The following is a 22388-nucleotide window of genomic DNA, read 5'->3' on the forward strand; positions in this document are numbered from 1 at the left end:
TGGCCCTGATCTTGGTATACCCAGTCCTATCCTTCTACAACACTTTTATCTAGGTCTTAGTGAGGAATCTATACAATTCCTTGACATCGCTTCAGGAGGAGCCTTCTAACATCTTTCTGATAGTGAGGGGAGAGCTATCCTTGACACAATCCTTGAAAACTCTCCCTACACCGATATCCATGATGATTCCCCTAAAAAAAGGGACATTCCAACCCTGTAACAACATGAGAATTTGCATGTAATGAAGAAACCCAGCTTTTTAATTTTTTTCTTAAATCATTGCTTGTTGTCGTGTTGCATGTAGTTTGTAGGTCAAACTAAGTCAACCTTCAAACCTTATTATCTTGTTTCTCACAAAACAAATCAAATAAAATTATCCGCAGCTTAAATAAACCCTTTGCTAGTGTTGATCAACTCTTGGTGGACACTTGTGTAATTCTCTCTCATTCAAAATACAAAAACACTCCTACGAATATTTAAACCTTTTACAACTTAAATTGTGCTAGCTCCCTCTCACCTGATTTAAATATTTCTACAATAATAACACGTTGCATTTCATATAGTATAAAGTGCCTGATGATGTGTTAGGAGTGATTTGGATTTTATGGATTTATAATTGATTGTGTGTGCAAGTGAATTTGAGTGAAAACTAATTTCAAGAACTAAACCATAGGAGGCCCATATCCAACACACGTGAATGTCACCAGCAGTTCATAGGTGTTCTTGCTGGCTGCCATCGTTCATCCCTTGTATCCCTCTCTCTGCCTTCATTCCGTTTCACGTAAGCAGCAGAAGCTAATAAGAAGTCGCACGTTTTGGCCAGCTACCGTTCAACCAGAAGCCCACGCAGTAGATCAGGCCACAACCCAAGACGCCGCTTATGCATGCTACTGTGCCCCACGCGTCAACAGGCCAACAGCTGCTCGGCTGATCGCATCAGCACGCGCGCCATCAAGCGTCTACTCCCGCTTACACCGCCAGCAGGGCCCCACCGAGCCCTGGTCCCGCTCGACAGTCGCAAAGGAGACCAGAAAGCTGCGGACACTGCCTTACCTCTCCGTCTCTTGCTTCCTCCTGCCGCCTCCTTCTTTCCATCCGGCTCCCGACGCTTTCCGTTGCCGCCCCAGCGCCGGATGAGTCCCTGGACCCCCGGGGCAGCCACCGTGAGAAGCTTCTGGAGCACCGAAGTGCCCTCGGATTCCCGCAACAGCCGACGCGAGCCGATGTCAGGAGCCAGCGGTGTTCCTTTTGACCAGAGACCGGACACCGCTGAGAGACGCGCCGTGTTCGCCCGCGCCCGCTCCCGGCCCCGCTCACCAGCGACCCGTCCCGTGCTCTCCCTGGAAGACTCTAGAAGCAGCCGTTCCCTCGGATCCCCTGCACGCCGAGCCCACGCCATGGCGTTAGCCGCGCCACCAACCCGCGCACACACGCGACCTCGCCCCCGCGCGCTCCCTGCGCTACCCTAGCCGCGCGTCCGTCGGATGGCCTCCACGCGTCCGTCGCGCTCGGACGCCGAGGATTGCTGTTCGTTTTACGCACCTTCCAGCAACCCTAGACGCCGGCCTATAAATCCCGCGGACGCGACCACCCCAGGCCTCTCCCATCCGCCGCCACCACAGCCTCCTTCTTTCCCTTCCCCAACCACTCCAAGGCGAGACGCGGCCGTCGTAGCCATCTGCGACCTCGAGCTGAGTCCGTGCCGCCTCGGTGCAGCCGTGCGACCGCGCCCTGCGGCCCCGCCTTGAGCTCCGCTGCGCCGACGTGCCTGGCAACGACGACCGCGACACCACGAGCCAAGCCGCGCCACCGCCACCGCGGCACCAGGAGCAAGGACGAGCACCCACGTGATGACACCGACGCTGAGGATCCCGACGGCAAAGGCGAGGCCTTTGGCCTAGCAGCGACCTGACGCGACGTCCGCAGCTTCCACGCCTCGCCCCGGTTCCTCTCCGCCGGCCATGACGCAGCAGCAACATCATCCCTCGCCAAGTTCGACCGTCGCCACGGCCTTCTGTAAGGATCACGACCAAGCCTTCTCTTCTCCCTGCGATGGTTCGACGACTAAGCCCCTGTGCCATCTTGCCCTCTTCTCTCCCGAGCCGTCTGCTTCAAGGTCGCGAAGCCAATCGCCGACACGCCGTGTGCTTGCGGATTTATCTGTTTGCCATATCAAGTGTCAACAGTGGTTAAGCATAATTTAAGGAACACGAGGCTCTGGTACTAATTGAAAGGATCAAGATGTCCAAGAGGGGATGAATTGGGCTAATTCTAAATTTCTTGCAATAATTAAATCATACACTTAGCCCATTTTATCCCCTTGTGCCTAAATGTGTTCGCTACTGATCTACCGCATAAAAGTTTTGCACCCTAGGTTCTAATCCTACTCTAGCATGACAATTCTAAGAATGTAAAGACATTAATTGAATTGCTCAAAGTAAAGAGAGGGAGAGGAACACGGCGATGTTTTTCCAAGGTATCGAAGAGTCGTCACTCCCCACTAGTCCTCGTTGGAGCACCCATGCAAGGGTGTAGCTACCCCTTGATCCGCGCAAGGATCAAGTGCACTCTACGGGCTGATTCTTCGACACTCTATCGCGGTCAATCGCCCACAACCGCTCATATCATGACTTGTGTCATACACAAACTTCATCGGATGATCACCAAGCTTCCAATCACCATCGAGCCGTCTAGGTGATGGCGATCACTAAGAGTAACAAGCACGAACTCTCACTTGACCCAACCATGTCTAATGAGAAGAGTGGATGCACACTTGCTACTCTCTATGTACTAATGAGGTCCTTAATCTTAGATTAGCAAATCTCAACAACCCCACTAGGCAAATGGGCAAGAGAGCCTTAATGCACGAGATGGAGGGGTGTTAATAGACCCAAGCCAGGGAACTAGCGTTACCCTCCAACTCAACAAAGTTGGGGTCATCGAACAGCAAGGTGGCGCACCGCCGCCCCTTGTCCAGTGGCACCCAAATGGCTAGTTTATGATCTAGCCATTACTAGGCTAGCACCGCCAGCCTAGGGGCAATGACCAAGCCCCCAAAACACCCCTCTCTAGATAAAAATGCTGGTGGCACCGCCACCCTAGGGGCAGTGCCCTGTTAAAAGGTCCTTGTTTGATTTTGGTAATTGAATGACAACCCTAGGTGGACTAATTGTGTTTATGTGAGATACACAGGTGATTAGTCCATAGGTACATGTGTGTGAGCAACATATGCCTTGGAGGTGGAAATGGATCAAAGATGTTGCAAAGCTCACACATGTGATGATGAAGGAGCTCATTGCACATGAGACATAACATTGAGTCATATGATCAAGGTGGAGAAGATCAAAACATGGCTTGGCTTGACGGACCGGTTGCAAGTGTGTATGGCAAGTTGAGTGATGACTTGGCGCCAATGGACCAAGGCAACGGTGAAAAGCAAGTGAGGTCAAGATCGATGAACCAATACGGTCACATGATGATATGAAGTGGATCATATCATTTGGTGATTGGTTGGTGCATGTATTGCATCAACAATGGAGGAGTTAGAATGGAATGTACAAGGCAAAGGTATAACCTATAGCATTTCATTTCACCAGTCATAGGTTGTGTAGAGAAGTGCTTGACCGGGTTTAGAATGGATGGTCGTACTATCAAGAGGGGCAAACTTGTTTGTATATCGGTCATCCAGTACCACTCGAGAGATCTAACTTTGCATCATTGCTAGGATCGAGTGGCATGGCAACATGAGTGGTTAACTCCTTGAAAATGTTTGAGAAAAGCTAACACACATGCACAAGGTGTTGTACACTTGGTGGTGTTGGCACATTTACAAAGGAGAAGAAGTTGGTGAAGAAAAGGAGTTGAATGCGCTGGTCACGGGGTGATCGGATGAGTCTAACATGAATACCGGATATGTCTGGTATGTGACTCAAGCGGCAGTGTTCCCGATGTGACCAAACACGTCCGATATCGATACCGAACGCGTTCGGTATTCTGGCCAGGTGCGGGCAGAGTTACCGAGGTGGCCAGACTCTGGCTCGTAGCAATGATCGGACGTTGAGCAATCACTATTTATGTAACACCCTAGGTGTTTGGCTCCCACAAAATTGTATTTCATTTCATAAACATGTGCATCATCTACCTCATCATGTCAGTGTTACTGAAACATGTATATGCAACATTCTCAATTATGTTTGTTTCATACTTGATTGCTTGTGAATGGTAGTTAGTGCAACATGTGGAGGCAACATGATTTTCTCATACCTTAAAACATGGCAACATGGTAGTGTAATATGACAAGTTTAAAATTGCAACAAAGTCATGAAACATGTGAGACATGGATTTGCAACATTAGGGTAATTTGAGTGTTTTGTTGTTTTATCACATGTGATACTTAGAAGTTGGTGTAGCACTTGTGTAGAGTGGTTAATTATGGTCTAATACACCTTAACTACACTTAGGGTAATTGATGGGACATTGTTCATGTGGACCAAAATGACTAAATTGCCCTCTAGGTGGAGGTTTGACTTAGGATGACCCATAGAGTGACTCTGTTTGACTGATTAAAAACTCCAACCTAGAGACCTTGCATGGATGTGCACCCTTTACCAAAGTTGTAGCCAATTTGTCGAGGAACAAAAGTCTCAATATGACCATCTCATGAAAATGGCTAGAACATGCTCAAACAGGGCCCACAAGTCAGGTTTACCTGCTGATTTCAGTTTGATTGAGCCAAATTTGGCTAGATACAACTCATAATCCATGGTGAATTAGTTGTTGGTGTCTCAAGCATTGTTGGAGCCCTATCTTAACTCTACAACTTTCATGTACGTTTCTTCCACTAACTCGTCATGGTTTAAGAGATCAAACGTCATCAAGTCTCACTGTCAGTCATCACCATCGAGTACTGAATCGAAATTTCAGATCGCTACAGTGACCCGACCATTTAGAAGATCACCGCCACATGGCGCCACCCGTCACCGATCGCCTGAACACGTAGCCACGCGCCACGGGCGTCCTGGCACGGCCGGCCACGATGTGAACCCCCACGCGCCTGTCAATCAGCTCGCTAGTCCAATTTCCATTTCCTCGGCTTCCTCCGCTCGCCCGTAGCTCCGCAGCAACAGCCGCAGCAACTCCGATGAGCTCATGCTTGCTCGCCACCACAAAAACGTGAACTACGTCTTCACCACAGCTCCGCCATGTTCTCCTCTACCTCCTCCACCTCTCAGCCATGCTGATTGGGTCTTGGTAAGGGCGCATTTGCTGTTTCCACCACCGCCGCCATGATGGGGTCTCGTCGGAGTTGGTGTTCCACGCGGCCAACTACCACCGAGGCTTTCTTGTCCCCTTTTCTTTGCTTGGGTAGCATGGTAGTGACCTCCTAAAGCTCGTACTGAGCTTAGCTGCGCCCTATGGGGCCGGACCTCGCCGGAGCACCGTCGGACCACGCCGCCGTCCGCCATGCACGCCATCGTCCTTGCTAGGGTTCGATAGAGGTTGAAGTGAGGCATGGATGAGTGTGCGTCATTGTGGGGAGCACGCCGGTGCCATCAGTTTTGTCGGAGGAGTCGCTGTTGGTGAGCTACCGCCGTCGCTGAAACATCCTCAATTTTCCGTGAAGGGAAAATCCATAGATTGAATTATAATATGGTGAAACCAGTAGTTGATTCCATCATATTATCATATATCAGTCGATATCATAGTCATACATCGTAAGATTACAAGAATACAAGATATTACATCACTGGGGAACACACCTATTACAGTGTTAATCTAGCGGAAGACTGTCGAGTGAAGGCTCCTCCTCCACGGGTCATCATCAGAGTTGGCGTAGTGCAGCGTAGATTCCATCTCTGAACCAAACTTGAGCGTAGGCACGAGACCTCCTAATCCTTCTAAAGTCAGCATCTCTGAGAAGTAGGAAAATCTGCACACCGCCAGAGGTGTGCAGGCCATGGTCAGCACCGATGAGCTTTAGTGGAAAAGATAAAACAAGGGGATCTAGCGATCCTAACATTTGGCTGTAGTTTGCATCCTTAGCGCATGAGAAGTAAGTAACAGTAGTATTGTAATAATAATATCTAGTTTTTAACACATTCCCGGCCACACACATCCACATCCATCCATATCCATCCACCAACCCATCCCAACCATAACCACACCACCATCACCACATCTCATCTCACACACTCAGGTCGATAGGCTGACTCCCTCTCGGCACTTGTCTCAACGGCCCGCAGCCCCCAAGGCTCACGACCGGAAAATACCCCAACCCTGGAGGGAGAAAAGAAGGACTTATCTCCTATCTAGTTTAAGCGAAACCCAGGAAAAGTCCATAGCCGACAAGTCGGCATATGTATCGATCGATCAACCAAACACTCTGCAGAGGTTTTACATACCCACAAGATAGCCATCCTCGACGGTGCCCTGTCTAGGTAGATTTCGGCCACTTGCTAGCCTAGAACAATGCCACCCTACCTCTCAGCCCTGGAACATCCCAAGTCTAGTCTGGGATGGCTGATACTATGAGTCGTAGACAGAGCCAGGGCCCTCCGGATGTCAAGAGCCAGGTCCACAAGGCCTCCTAAAGTCTCAAAAGGGTGTGGGGGAAACCATGTGCCCCGTACCTCCTTGCACATGTTCGCCTAGCAGTAGTGGCATTGTTCTACCAAGTAGTCCGACCGTCCCGCACCATATAGGGCGAGTGGGATGTAAAGGATTCCCGGTGAGTCTGAGTACTAGTAAGTCCTTAGGGATTAACCAAGCCAGAATGTCTCCATTAGGGTTTCCATTTTTCATGCCACCACAGCACCTCTACCTCGGGCTCCACCTATCCGAGGTTCACACCCAAGGACACCTCCAATTACCATTTACCCGCCACAGGTATTCCACATCCAAGTGCCCAGGTAGCACCACATGGCAAGACTCGCCCCAGGCTTGTCGTTATTCCAGCTCAGTCGACACAACCCTCACTCTCCATGCACCCAAGACACACGCAGCACGCTCTCACACCACCTAGTCTAGCACCCATAGCCAAACCATTCCTAGGGGGTTCACCACCAGCATCATATCCCCGATATAATGCGAAGTGGAGTTAATAATAAGTATAGTGGTGTAATATCCAAGCAAGCAGGCAAGTAAGCATATATAAGTGAGCAAATGCGTAAAGCAGGGTGACATGGTAGAGTGGGTTGCATCAGGGTAATAATGGCTTAGGTAGTAGCATGCATCAAAGTACTAGCAAAGGAATAATTATAAAGCGCTAGCAGTTCTAGATATTATGCAATGTCTAATAGGATTCTCTAAAAGAGGGTGCTGCAATGACACCTGCGATGTAGTTGTAGTAGTGGTATATTTCTCCATCTATTGGTGTTCAATCAGTGGGGGTCACCTCCTCCTGAGCTGACTCCATTTCGTAGTCCTTGTCGTCGCCCGCGTTCTCTTGATCCGATCGTCAGCTACTTCGCGAAGCGACACGCAAGGCAAGAGAGCACTCAACACTTGAAAAGATGACAAGACGCAGGAAAATCTTAAAACACCAGTGAAGCAATATGAGATACACGGCTTAGCCCTCTCGGCGGTTGTCCGATTTCCCCAGGCCAAAGAATCACAAGTGGTGGTTTGCTAAGCACAAGCTTAAGTTATGGCCAAGCCGATATGGCTTTACATTAAACGGTTTAAGCCAGAGCTTATCCAGAGCAAACACCATGGCTCACGATCTTTTGATCCGGTGTCATTGAATTGACAGGGATTGGAAATTGAGCCCCAAGAAAGAAGAACAACGGGGTTCGGCTCTTATAGCCTTATCCCGCAAGTCACAATTAGACACGAGTAGCAAACAAGAACGATAACACTATTGTGACTTGGCTCCAATGTACTTCGGCTCGCCCGCTACGGTAGAAAGCGGTAGCGCAAAGGGATTGGACAGCAACGGGTTCTCTCGATCCTCACGACATAATAACGTCAGGAGCCGAGAAGAGAGTTGCTCAGCAAAATAAAAGAAGCAGGGGTTAGCTAGATACATCCATGTCATGTTCTCAGACACATCTTCGGGGAAGATGGTTTTAGACAGTCGATCGGGTCAACACGGATGGGTCCGAGGTATGACATAGACCATAACTTAGCTAACAAAAGGGAATAGTCCGGTCTTTGATCCAATCGTCATGGGCAAGACGGGATCGAACAGAGCGGGCTATCGGGGCAATAAGAGTAAGAACAACCAAGAGCAAGGTCCACTTCTTCTAACACACAAGCTACGGCAAAGACAGGGCATCGGAAGGAGCGACAAACACCAAGTGCACAGACCACTCGTAGGGTACCCGACCTGGGTGCACTGGCACTAAGATACCTCTCGGATTCGAAGCGGTGCGGTTGTCACCGCGAGAATCGGAGAAACATGATGGTCAAACGGGGTACAAGCATACAAGGTCTTGAGCATGAAGAAGCCACTAAAAGCGAAGGAGAGGCGTAGCTCCATGGTCATGGCGAGGTGAACTCACGGTCACAAGCTACACCAATGAGTTGGCATCCATCGTTCCATGATTGTTATCTCCCATGTCATCTCCCACAGGACTTGGTCATGGAGGGCTCAAAGCATGCGGGTGATATCCGCATCGATGTTAGTATCGACATCGAATCCATCACGACCATGTTCTAGGGCCGAAGGCAGGAGCTAACACTCGTGGTACTATGAAGCCAACTAAAAAGCGACGGGTCAAGTTACACTCGGCATCACGGTCATGGCGAGGAAGATCCCGCGATCGTAACGTCCGAACGAGGTACGATCCCTCAGCCGGCTCGAATGCTCGGCACACAGGCAATAACACAGCGATAAAAACCAAACACGACCGAAGACGCAACAACTCAACACGACTGAGGAGTAGCACATTCCATAATGATGGGGATGGGTAGACCTACACAAGGGCAAGGGTCAGACAGATATAGATAGATCAAGATCACATATTGTAAGTGGACGAACGAGTATAAGAATGAGCGGGAAGGGGGGTGGTCAGAGATGTCACCGAGGTGGTCGGTGAGATCACCATCGTGGTTGGAAGGCTGGCCGAGGTGGTCGGAATGTCAGGGACGGACTCCATACAACGACGGCAGAAGATGTGGAGTCCCAAGGGCTGTTATAACTTGTCCCGGAGGGTCGTGGCTTCTTCTGGCTAGCTACGGCCTGCTGTGGCTAGCTGTGGCTTGCTATGGCTCACTGTGGCTCAGCATAGGACTACGCATGGGCATGCGAACAGCCGTGGCGGTGTGGTCCCGAGGCTCACGCGACGTCATGCAGAGGCATGGCCGTGCGTCACCACAAGCAAGTGAGTGTGCATAAGCCCATGGCTCGTGGCGTGCATCCACGAACGACAGGCGAAGCAAGGCAGGGGCTCTAGGTCCATGTGTGGGGGTTAGGCAAGTCCATGGCACACCTATACGCCTCCCAAGCGGAAAAGTGAGGGTTATGCTAGCATCAGCTACACAGGGGTGGTCTAGGTGTTGCGTACGGTCTCCAGGAGTTTGGTCACGGCCGTGGCTAGGACGTGGCGTTCTCGGTGTACTCAAGCTCATGGTGGTCACAAAAGGGTGGGCTAGGCCTCACACGAGCGTGTAGTGGTGGCCACAGTGCACTATGGTTGGGCATCCAAGGTCATGGCACGGTGGTCCTGGGTGGTGTGGGTCCATGGACCGCACACTGGGTCCATGGTGGACTGTGTCCACCCTCCTTTTCTCCTCCTAGCTCATGGTGGAACAAGTCCAGATGGCTCTACTCCTCCTTTCACCTTCTCTGTTCTTCCACAGCAGGGCTCCGATAGGCTAAAGGCCGCTGTCTGGCTTCAACGGTCGGCGCACTGGTGCGGTGGCTATGGGCGGCGAGTACTCCGATGGGCGGCTGACAAGGTCCCTGCAGAAAATCCATGCCACAAAGACTGGTCACATGGAGGGGTCATCGGCCTGAATAGGACGGTGCCGTGGGTAGCTCCGGTCATGGTGACCATGTGTGGGCAGGACATGGTGGCGGCTATGTCCCCAGGCGCCATCGGCCCGGCAAGGCAAAGCCTTGGCCGTGTGCATAGGTGCGTGCGTGCGCATGTCCAGGGGGGCTCACGGTCGTGGAGGTGGGCTGCCAGCATCGGTGCAGTGAGGGAGGGTAAGGGTCACTGCAGCACGAAGGCTGGACAAGCAGAACGGCGGCCGATTGGCTCATGCGCTTGGTGCCGGGGTGTGCCGTGTGCGGTGCACCTACACCGTGTACATGCTAAGCTCGCCGCCGTGGCGGGTGGCGGTCTGGGCGTTCATGCTTGGCATCAAAGGCCAAGCCTTTGGCCTTGTGTGTGTGTGTGCCTGAGGATGTGGTCACGACAAGGGCTAGCAAGGCATAGCACGGCAGTGCGTTCACGACGCAATGGCCACATGTGTCCTCTGGTGCGGTAACACGCTCCGGCAGGTCAAGACGCTGGCACGAAGGCCGGAACAGGCAAGGATGGCAAAAGGCGAAAGCTTGGGCAAGTCCAAAGCTTACAGTAGGGCTCGTAGAAGAAGGATGCCACTGCCGTGTCAAGGTGCTGCAGGGATGGCTCAGCGCTGTGACGTGCCCCGACACGCCGCGACGAGGCAGAGGTGGTTGGCATGCTTGACGACATCCATGCGGCTCCAGCATGGCGTGGATGTTGTCACCGTGGTGAGGCGCTAGTGGCAGCGCAGGCTCGAGGTGGAGGGCACCGGTGTGACCTCGGTGGTGCGGCTACGTGGACGTCACGGACATAGCGAAGGTCGAGCTCGGCACCTGGCCGGGGATGGTGATGTCGTAAGGCGGACCACGAGCTCGTGGCGGTCTTGGCGATGACGTGCTCGGAGTGGTGCAGCTCGGTTGCAACACTGTGGAGGACGAGCTCAGCGCTGGAGACCGTGGCTAGGAAGTGGTGGGCAGCTCCACGGGTGCCGGTGGTGTGGCCATGGGGGTCGGGCGTGGCTCGTTGTGGGAGAGGAAGAGGTGCACGGGGGCGGCGGCTGCTGGGATTTGGAGAGGGTGCCGGCTGCTTCGGTGTTTATAGGGCGAGAAGCTTAGGGCTTCTGGGGGCTCCATCCATCCTCGGCATCCGTGCCCTGAGGAGGGACACGCAACGTGAATCAGGGAGCGGAGCAGGTGGGGCACGAGTGAGGGCGCTGGCATGCGCGTTGCGCGGTTCTGCCTTTGTGGGGCGGCGGCGGCGGCTGGGAGTGGCTGCTCTCGCCTAGGGTTGGCAAGGGCGTGCGGCTGCTGGCCTGGCTAGGCCGCGGCTGCTGGGCTGCTTGGCCATGCACGCGTGAGTGGGCCTCCGCATAGCTAGGCTGAGCAGCTAGGATCGTCACATGAGTTGGGTCGGCTAGCTGCTACGCGCGTGGGCCAGTAGAGGAGGGTGCGAGCCGGATCGAGCTAGACCAAGGAGGACAGGGAAGCGAGCTAGGCCTACTGCTTTCGTGGGCCAAGGTGAGGTGAGCGGCTGACTTGGCTCCTTGGACCGAAATGGCTTTCCCTAGTTTCCTTTACTCATTTCCATTTCAGATATTGTTTGATTAATTCCATAATCAAGTGTTAGTATGCTAAACTTGATTAGCTTAGGTGTGGGCCTACTTGGGTAATATCCAAGGGTCTCTAGGGTCTACTATGGGTCTCGGAATCCAATGCTAAGGGTTGGCTTCGATGGGCATTGATTTACAAGGAAGGTCGATTGATTTTATGAATTAGATCCTGGGATTCGAATGAGGTTCAAAAGCAAAATGATGAATTGAGAGAGAGGAACAGGGATTCATAAGCTATTCTAGAAGGCATCAAAAGGATTTGCTACGGACTTGTGCTCACCAACACAAAACACCAAACCAACAACAGAACTCTGGCAAACTCCTACAAGTAATTCTATATGTATGCAACAATTTATTTATAAATTGTTCCTTAGTTTGACCTAGCATCTACATGCTTCACATATTGCAGGAAAAAATTTAAAAAGTTCATATTTTTGGCTTCTCCAAAAACCCGGGTTGTTACAGTCCACCCTCCTTACAGGAATGTTGTCCTCGAGATTAAGGTGTTGCTTGGTCGGCCAAGAGGCAGGGTGTTGCCTTCGAAGTCCAAACTCCTGTCGTGTTGCTTCTTGATCGGGGTAGTTGTTCCCTAGAACCTTGCAAAAGGAATTGTCGTCCTTTTGTTTTCTTCGATAACTCAATCCAAATTTGTACAGGGTGTCCAAGAATCTCTAGAGGTTTTGTCTAGTCATATGGCGGTCTTGGTTCATAGCCTGCTAGGTTAGCCAGGGTCCTAGAGTCACATGTAAATAAAATAGCTTCTATATTCTTCACTCAAGCAATATAATCACAAGAAGCATAAGAAGCAAAAAGATCCAAGCACTCAAGCGGCATTACAACTCCTATATGCATAGTGTTGACTTAAGGTGACTCCTAAGCCTTTGAGTCTCACACATCTATCGATCTTGCGTGGGCGATAAAGAGGGAATCATTTCCTAGTGGTCAACTTTGTCAAAGCGGGGACAGTTAGTTAGTGATAGAATTCAAGGTAGAGACGGGGAATCAAGCGTTAGTAGTTATGACTCCACTACAGATAGAATGTTTGGCTTCTAAACTAGTGTTTGGTACTAAAGGTCTCATCCTAAGGTCAAGTATGGCTCTGATACCAACTGAAACATCCTCAATTTTCTACGAAGGGAAAATCCACAGATTGAATTATAATATGGTGAAACCAGTAGTTGATTCCATCATATTATCATATATCAATCGATATCACAGTCATACATCGTAAGATTACAAGAATACAAGATATTACATCATTGAGGAACACACCTATTACAGTGTTAATCTAGCGGAAGACTATCGAGTGAAGGCTCCTCCTCCATGGGTCATCATCAGAGTTGGTGTAGTGCAGCGTAGATTCCATCTCCGAACCAAACTTGAGCGTAGGCACGAGACCTCCTAATCCTTCTAAAGTCAGCATCTCTGAGAAGCAGGAAAATCTGCATACCGCTAGAGGTGTGTAGGCCATGGTCAGCACCGATGAGCTTTAGTGGAAAAGATAAAACAAGGGGATCTGGCGATCCTAACATTTGGCTGTAGTTTGCATCCTTAGTGCATGAGAAGTAAGTAATAGTAGTATTGTAATAATAATATCCAGTTTTTAACACATTCCCAGCCACACACATCCACATCCATCCATATCCATCCACCAACCCATCCCAACCATAACCACACCACCATCACCACATCTCATCTCACACACTCAGGTCGATAGGCCGACTCCCTCTCGGCACTTGTCTCAACGGCCCACAGCCCCTAAGGCTCACGACCAGAAAATACCCCAACCTTAGAGGGAGAAAAGAAGGACTTATCTCCTATCTAGTTTAAGCGAAACCCAGGAAAAGTCCATAGCCGACAAGTCGGCATATGTATCGATCGATCAACCAAACACTCTGTAGAGGTTTTACATACCCACAAGATAGCCATCCTCGACGGTGCCCCATCTAGGCAGATTCTGGCCACTTGCTAGCCTAGAACAATGCCACCCTACCTCTCAGCCCTGGAACATCCCAAGTCTAGTCTGGGATGGCTGATACTGTGAGTCATAGACAAAGCCGGAGCCCTCCGGATGTCAAGAGCCAGGTCCACAAGGCCTCCTAAAGTCTCGGAAGGGTGTGGGGGAAACCACGCGCCCCGTACCTCCTTGCACACATTCGCCTAGCAGTAGTGGCATTGTTCTACCAAGTAGTCTGACCGTCCCGCACCATATAGGGTGAGTGGGATGTAAAGGATTCCCGGTGAGTGTGAGTACTAGTAAGTCCTTAGGGATTGACCAAGCCAGAATGTCTCCATCAGGGTTTCTATTTTTCGTGCCACCACAACACCTCTACCCCGGGCTCCACCTCTCCGAGGTTCACACCCAAGGACACCTCCAATTACCATTTACCCGCCATAGGTATTCCACATCCAAGTGCCTAGGTAGCACCACATGGCAAGACTCGCCCCAGGCTTGTCGTTATTCTAGCTCGGTCGACACAACCCTCAGTCTCCATGCACCCAAGACACACATAGCATGCTCTCACACCACCTAGTCTGGCACCCATAGCCAAACCATTCCTAGGGGGTTCACCACCAGCATCATATCCCTGATATAATGCGAAGTGGAGTTAATAATAAGTATAGTGGTGTAATATGCAAGCAAGCAGGCAAGTAAGCATATATAAGTGAGCAAATGCACAAAGCAGGGTGACATGGTAGAGTGGGTTGCATTTGGGTAATAATGGCTTAGGTAGTAGCATGCATCAAAGTACTAGCAAAGGAATAATTATAAAGCGCTAGCAGTTCTAGATATTATGCAATGTCTAATAGGATTCTCTAAAAGAGGGTGCTGCCATGACACCTGCGATGTAGTTGTAGTAGTGGTATATTTCTCCATCTGTTGGTGTTCAATCAGCGGGGGTCACCTCCTCCTGAGCTGACTCCATTTCGTAGTCCTTGTCGTCGCCCACGTTCTCTTGATCCGATCGTCAGCTACTTCACGAAGCGACACGCAAGGCAAGAGAGCACTCAACACTCGAAAAGACGACAAGATGCAGGAAAATCTTATAACACCAGCGAGGCAATACGAGATACATGGCTTAGCCCTCTCGACGATTGTCCGATTTCCCTAGGCCAAAGAATCACAAGTGGTGGTTTGCTAAGCATAAGCTTAAGTTATGGCCAAGCCGGTATGGCTTTACGTTAAACGGTTTAAGCCAGAGCTTATCCAGAGCAAACACCACGGCTCACGATCTTTTGATCTGGTGTCATTGAATTGACAGGGATTGGAAATTGAGCCCCAAGAAAGAAGAACGACGGGGTTCGGCTCTTATAGCCTTATCCCGCAAGTCACAATTAGACACAAGTAGCAAACAAGAACGATAACACTATTGTGACATGGCTCCAATGTACTTCGGCTCGCCTGCTATGGTAGAAAGCGGTAGCGCAAAGGGATTGGACAGCAACGGGTTCTATCGATCCTCATGACATAATAACGTCGGGAGCCAAGAAGAGAGTTGCTCAGCAAAATAAAAGAAGCAGGGGTTAGCTAGATACATCCATGTCATGTTCTCAGACACATCTTCGGGGAAGATGGTTTTAGACGGTCGATCGGGTCAACACGGACGGGTCCGAGGTATGACATAGACCATAACTTCGCTAACAAAAGGGAATAGTCCGGTCTTTGATCCAATCGTCACGGGCAAGACGGGATCGAATAGAACAGGCTATCGGGGCAATAAGAGTAAGAACAACCAAGAGCAAGGTCCACTTCTTCTAACGCACATGCTACGGCAAAGACAGGGCATCAGAAGGAGCAACAAACACCAAGTGCGTAGACCACTCGTAGGGTACCTGACCTAGGTGCACTGGCACTAAGATACCTCTTGGATTCGAAGCAGTGCGGTTGTCACCGCGAGAATCGGAGAAACGTGATGGTCAAATGGGGTACAAGCATACAAGGTCTTGAGCATGAAGAAGCCACTAAAAGTGAAGGAGAGGCATAGCTCCATGGTCATGGTGAGGTGAACTCATGGTCACAAGCTACACCAATGAGTTGGCATCCATCGTTCCATGATTGTTATCTCCCAGGTCATCTCCCACAGGACTTGGTCATGGAGGGCTCAAAGCATGCGGGTGATATCCGCATCGATGTTAGTATCAACATCGAATCCATCACGACCATGTTCTAGGGCCGAAGGCAGGAGCTAACACTCGTGGTACTATGAAGCCAACTAAAAAGCGACGGGTCGAGTTACACTCGGCATCACGGTCATGGCGAGGCGGATCCCGCGATCATAACGTCCGAACGAGGTACGATCCCTCAGCCGGCTCGAATGCTCGGCACACAGGCAATAACACAGCGATAAAAACCAAACACGACCGAAGACACAACAACTCGACACGACTGAGGAGTAGCACATTCCATAGCGATGGGGATGGGTAGACCTGCACAAGGGCATGGGTCAGATAGATATAGATAGATCAAGATCATGTATTGTAAGTGGACGAACGAGTATAAGAATGAGCGGGAAGGGGCTTTCGTCGGTGGTCGGTGAGATCACCGTCATGGTCGGAAGGCTGGCCGAGGTGGTCGGAATGTCGGGGACGGACTCCATACAACGACGGCAGAAGATGTGGAGTCCCAAGGGCTGTTATAACTTGTCCCGGAGGGTCGTGGCTTCTTCTAGCTAGCTACGGCCTGCTGTGGCTAGCTGTGGCTTGCTATGGCTCACTGTGGCTCAGCGTAGGACTGCGCATGGGCATGCGAACAGCCGCGGCGGTGTGGTCTCGAGGCTCACGCGACGTCATGCAGAGGCATGGCCATGCGTCACCACAAGCAAGTGAGTGTGCATAAGCCCATGGCTCGTGGCGTGCGTCCATGAACAACGGGTGAAGCAAGGCAGGGGCTCTAGGTCCGTGTGTGGGGGTTAGGCAAGTCCATGGCACACCTATACGCCTCCCAAGCGGAAAAGCGAGGGTTATGCTAGCATCAGCTACACAGGGGCGGTCTAGGTGTTGCGTATGGTCTCCAAGAGTTTGGTCATGGCCGTGGCTAGGACGTGGCGTTCTCGGTGTACTTGAGCTCATGGTGGTCACAAAAGGGCGGGCTAGGCCTCACACAAGCATGTAGTGGTGGCCGTAGTGCGCTATGGTTGGGCATCCAAGGTCATGGCACGGTGGTCCTGGGTGGTGTGGGTCCATGGACCGCACACTGGGTCCATGGTGGACTATGTCCACCCTCCTTTTCTCCTCCTAGCTCATGGTGGAACAAGTCCAGACGGCTCTGCTCCTCCTTTCACCATCTCTATTCTTCTACGGCAGGGCTCCGATAGGCTAAAGGCCGCTGTCTGGCTTCAGACGGTCGGCGCGCTGGCGCGGTGGCTACAAGCGGCGAGTACTCCGATGGGCGGCTGACGAGGTCCCTATAGAAAATCCATGGCATGAAGACCGGTCACATGGAGGGGTCATCAGCCTGAACAGGATGGTGCTGTGGGTGGCTCCGATCGTGGTGACCGTGTGTGGGCAGGACATGGTGGCGGTTGTGTCCCCGGGCGCCATCGGCCCGGCAAGGCAAGGCCTTGGCCGTGTGCATAGGTGCATGCGTGCGCATGTCCAGGGGGCTCATGGTCATGGAGGTGGGCTACCAGCGCCGATGCAGCAAGGGAGGGTAAGGGTCACTACAGCACGAAGGCTGGACAAGCAGAACGGCGACCGATTAGCTCATGCGCTTGGTGCCGGGGTGTGTCGTGTGCGGTGCACCTGCACTGTGTACGTGCTAAGCTCGCCGCCGTGGCGAGCGGTGGTTTGGGCGTTGTGCTTGGCATCAAAGGCCAAGCCTTTGGCCTCGTGCGTGTGTGCGCCTAAGGATGTGGTCACGGCAGGGGCCAGCAAGGCATAGCACGGTAGTGCGTTCACGACGCAATGGCCACAGGTGTCCTCCGGTGCGGTAACGCGCTCTGGCAGGTCAAGATGCCGGCACGAAGGCCGGAACAGGTAGGGATGGCAAAAGGCGAAAGCTTGGGCAAGTCCGAAGCTTATAGTAGGGCTCATAGAAGAAGGATGTCGCTACCGTGTCAAGGTGCCGCAGGGATGGCTCGGCACTGTGACGTGCCCCGACACACCGCGATGAGGCAGAGGTGGTTGGCGTGCTTGACGATGTCCGTGCGGCTCCAGCGTGGCGTGGATGTCATCACCGTGGCGAGGCACCGGTTGCAGTGCAGGCTCGAGGTGGAGGGCACCGGTGTGACCTCGGTGGTGCAGCTGTGCGGACGTCATGGATGCAGCGAAGGTCGGGCTCAGCACCTGGTCGGGGATGACGACATCGTAAGGCAGACCACGAGCTCATGGTGGTCTTGGCGATGATGTGCTCGGAGTGGTGTGGCTCGGTCACGACACTGTGGAGGACGAGCTCAGCACTAGCGACCGTAGCTGGGAAGTGGTGGGCAACTGCATGGGTGCTAGTGGCGTGGCCATGGGGGTCGGGCGTGGCTCGTCATGGGAGAGGAAGAGGAGCATGGGGGCAGCGGCTGCTGGGATTTGGAGAGGGTGCCGGCTGCTTCGGTGTTTATAGGGCGAGCGGCTTAGGGCTTCTGGGGGCTCCGTCCATCCTCGGCGTCCGTGCCCTGAGGAGGGACACGTAATGTGAATCAGGGAGCGGAGCAGGTGAGGCATGGTTGAGGGCGCTGGCATGCGCGTCGCGTGGTTCTGCCTTCGTAGGGCGGCGGCGGCGGCTAGGAGTGGCTGCTCCCGCCTAGGGTTGGCAAGGGCGTGCAGCTGCTGGCCTGGCTGGGCCATGACTGCTGGGCTGCTTGGCCGTGCGTGCATGAGCGGGCCTCCGCACAGCTAGGCCGAGCAGCTGGGCTCATTGCGTGAGTTGGGTCGGCCAGCTGTTGCGCGTGTGGGCCAGCAGAGGAGGGCACGAGCCGGATCGAGCTAGACCAAGGAGGACAGGGAAGCGAGCTAGGCCTGCTGCTTTCGTGGGCCAAGGTGAGGTGAGCGGCTGACTTGGCTCCTTGGGCCAAAATGGCTTTCCCTATTTTCCTTTACTCATTTCCATTTCAGATATTGTTTGATTAATTCCATAATCAAGTGTTAGTATGCTAAACTTGATTAGCTTAGGTGTGGGCCTACTTGGGTAATATCCAAGGGTCTCTAGGGTCTACTACGGGTCTCGGAATCCAATGCCAATGGTTGGCTTCGATGGGCATTGATTTACAAGGAAGGTCGATTGATTTTATGAATTAGATCCTGGGATTCGAATGAGGTTCAAAAGCAAAAGGATGAATTGAGAGAGAGGAACAGGGATTCATAAGCTATTCTAGAAGGCATCAAAAGGATTTGCTACGGACTTGTGCTCACCAACACAAAACACCAAACCAACAACAGAACTCTGGCAAACTCCTACAAGTAATTCTATATGTATGCAACAATTTATTTATAAATTGTTCCTTAGTTTGACCTAGCATCTACATGCTTCACATATTGTAGGAAAAATTTTAAAAACTTCGTATTTTTGGCTTCTCTAAAAACCCAGGTTGTTACAGTCGCTCTTCTTCCCTCCCCTGTCTGTCTCTCTGACTAGCGGGGCCCGCTTGTCAGCAGCCGCGCGCAGGCAGGAGCCGACCTTGGGCCGCGCTGGCGCGCACGTCATGGGCCGCAATGGCTTTCCGGGCCGGCCTAGTAGTGGATAGGGTTTCCATTTTGTTTTGTTTTATTCTTTTTCACAGATTTGGGTACAGATTCAAAAATGTATCTCTTGGTTGGTGGATCCAAATGTTGTTGTTCCAATTTTGTTGAGTCCATCGTAATGTCTAGTTTATATTAAAAATATAATTTATGCCATGTTTTGTATGAAAAATGGAGTTGCTAATTATCTCTTTTAATCATGTGGAAAATAGGGGTAATTATATCTTTTTCTGTGCAGCTCCAAATGGCATGAAATTTTTATGGTGTACTACTCATATCATGAATAGCTTGTGGTTAAATTTTCATACACTTTGGACACTGTGTGTAGGAGTTAGGTAATTCTCTTGTTTGCATGGATGGATCTTGGGTGAATTTTCATAATTTTTCTATAGATCCAGTAAAGGTAAAATTTGGTGAGTGCTATTCTTATGCTAGAATGATACTAGGAAAAAATGTGAAATCTGTTGTTTGACACTTTTCAATAGGGTTTCCTAATTATGCTAGAAATAGACCTGCCATCTATTATTTTTGATACAGCAAGTTCTGTTTGTCCAATTGCTTTGAAATTTTTATGGTAGTCTATGTGAAGCATGAGGTAGCTACTGTAATTTTGTAGATTTTATAGTTTTACTATATTTTGCTTTAATCACCTAATTAACTAAATAAATTAGAAAAGGACATTAAATAATTTATTTAGAAGTTGGCACTATACTTTCTGATGTTCCTCTGGTATGCACAATAAATTGGTAAACTTGGTTTGGTCCAATTATGCTTTTGCATCATCACTAAATATTTAATTTAGTAAACCTGCCATTTCTGGATAGATTCTATGTTTACTTGAATTCAATTTGATTAACATAAGAATCATGCTTTGATGTTTATAAATGATTGGTAGAGAATTTCATAAGCTTTCCAGAATGTCCTTTTGCAAGTCATTTGAATTTGTAGAGCTCTTGTTGTGATTGAATTAAGGAACTGCTCGTTTGCATATGAAACCTTAACGTTTGATTTAAGTATGCCTTTACTATTCCTAAGCTTGTGGTAATGTTCCTAGGTGTTAGGCCTTTAACTGAAGATGAGCATCTTTATCTTAGGTTATGCAAGTTAGGTAAGTTGATCTTGTTCTTCAAATTAAGTTAGATACATGTTTTAAAGTGATTTGAATAGAGCTATTCTTAATCGGTAAACGAGTGTCCAGTGATGTTTTCGTTAAACACATACTGTGATCCATTCATCATGAGCATCATGCCATTCCTTATGCATCCATGATATTTATCTTATGCATCGGCATGCAATAGGTGTACCGAAAGGAGTGACACTGCTGGAATTCGAGGAACCGAGCGGGGAGCAGCAGCAGCCAACACCGGAGGTTCAGGAGGTGTAGCCCTCAGGAGAAGTGCCAGACGAGGTCGCCGTTGAGTGCCCGGATCACCATCCGTGCAACTTTGTGAAAGGCAAGCCCCGGAGCATATTAAGCCTCTTAACTTCTGAAATGCAATTAAAGTATTATTGTTACATATATATTGTTGCATTAAGTTTAGGTGTTGGATGCAAACACTTGCTGCATTGGTTATCCAATCCTTGTCCTGATATTGATACCCTAAATCCTATGTAGCTCAGGCTCATGTAGTGCTTAGCCCTGCTTAAACACGGTAGAAGTCAGGTGATTTCCTATCACCTACGAGCTATAGGGATATACATATGGCACAGTTGGCTATATTTGCTATCGTGGAAAAGAACCTGCCTTAATTTGAATTGAAGACCGGGCGGAGGCTTGTTGGTTTGTAGTGACTCTGTCTGTATCGCTTAAGGACCGAATCTTGGAGCCTTTCCTGTTCATGTTGAACGCATGCCTCTCTCTTAGTTGGCCGGGTCTGGAGACCTACCATGAAGCCGAGTAGCTCACCTCAGGCTGGGAGTCGATAAGTATAAAGTACGCCTCGGAAGGGAGCCATAGGCATGAGTCCAAGGGCAGGTGATTTAAAAGTCCTGATCGTCTTGGCAGAAGGGTAATCCCTGAGAGTGCTGGCGCTGATCAAACCCACGAATTTGGTTCCTGAGTTGTACCAAAGGTGACCCACGGCTACCCTTGCAAAGTATGCTAGGGTGAGAGTTAGGAATACCCCCTCAGCTAAGTTGTAATTCGATTCGAGTCGCTGTCTCTCACCGGTTAGTGAGAACTTGACGGGCTTATCTCTAAAGTAGATACACTAAATAACATAATGGTTTAGGAATGATGATATGATGATGATAGCCTTATTATACCTACTATGGTTAATATTGATTGCTCCTAATAAGTGAGTGCTCTAGTACAGGTGCAAATCTAGTGCACAGGTAAATGATGATAAACTTGATGTGAAGTTTAAATTGGTCACTATATTCATAAGCTCTTTTATGCAACTGTGTCCAGCTAGCCCACCTCATAAGCCTTGCATGACCCTTGGTGTCCTTTATTTCTGGTTTTGATGGATAAGTCTAGCTGAGTACCTTCGCGTACTCAGGGTTTATCTCCCACCTGTTGCAGATGACCAGTTCTACTTTGGTTGCTACAAGTATTGCCTTCTCCCGGTTGGGGATGAAGACTAGACCGTTGGGCGTGGTCTCTCCTAGTTCTCGTACCTAAAGATGCATTTGGTAGGACATGACTAAGATCTGGCAATGTATTTGAAACTATGAAGTTATATACTAAACTATGCTACTTTCGCAAATTTGAACTTGGTTTGTAATATTTTATTTGAACTCTGATGGATGTAATCCGGATGCCACTTGTGAAATGTTGTAATGAATGATGTGTTGTGTTGTGTTGAATCACTACGGTCTTGGTTTGTATGTCGGGAGTTATTTGAAATCCTTCATGATTTCCGGACTACCAGGATTATGGGAGCTTAAGTACAGGAATTTAATCACTTCAGTGATTGTTTTTGTACTTACGTTCTTATAATTTGGTCGGTTCTGTTACAGCTAGCATCAGAGCAAGATTCGACACTAAACATGTCATTTGTGTATTTAAAACAAAAGTATTTGTGAAAATTCTAAATAAAATACTAATTGTTGCCAGTGGTCATATCCTTTATGCCCAAATAAGGACTCTTAGGTGGCTTATTAAAGTACTAACTTGGGGGTTCCTACTTGTTCTGTTTCATTGTCCATATGGCGTG

The 22388-nt window shown here is 50.0% G+C and overlaps 1 long non-coding RNA gene across 1 annotated transcript; it reads left to right on the forward strand.

The window, feature by feature from the left end:
- The first annotated feature begins 1331 nt into the window (after window positions 1-1331).
- On the forward strand, window positions 1332-21929 carry LOC136463390 (uncharacterized). Its single transcript, XR_010761001.1, has 3 exons — window positions 1332-2016; window positions 20529-20684; window positions 21755-21929. It is a non-coding gene; the product is annotated as an uncharacterized lncRNA (long non-coding RNA).
- The last annotated feature ends 459 nt before the right edge of the window (window positions 21930-22388 follow it).

The sequence above is a fragment of the Miscanthus floridulus genome, chromosome 7 (assembly GCF_019320115.1).
Source record: "Miscanthus floridulus cultivar M001 chromosome 7, ASM1932011v1, whole genome shotgun sequence".
Taxonomy (NCBI): domain Eukaryota; kingdom Viridiplantae; phylum Streptophyta; class Magnoliopsida; order Poales; family Poaceae; genus Miscanthus; species Miscanthus floridulus.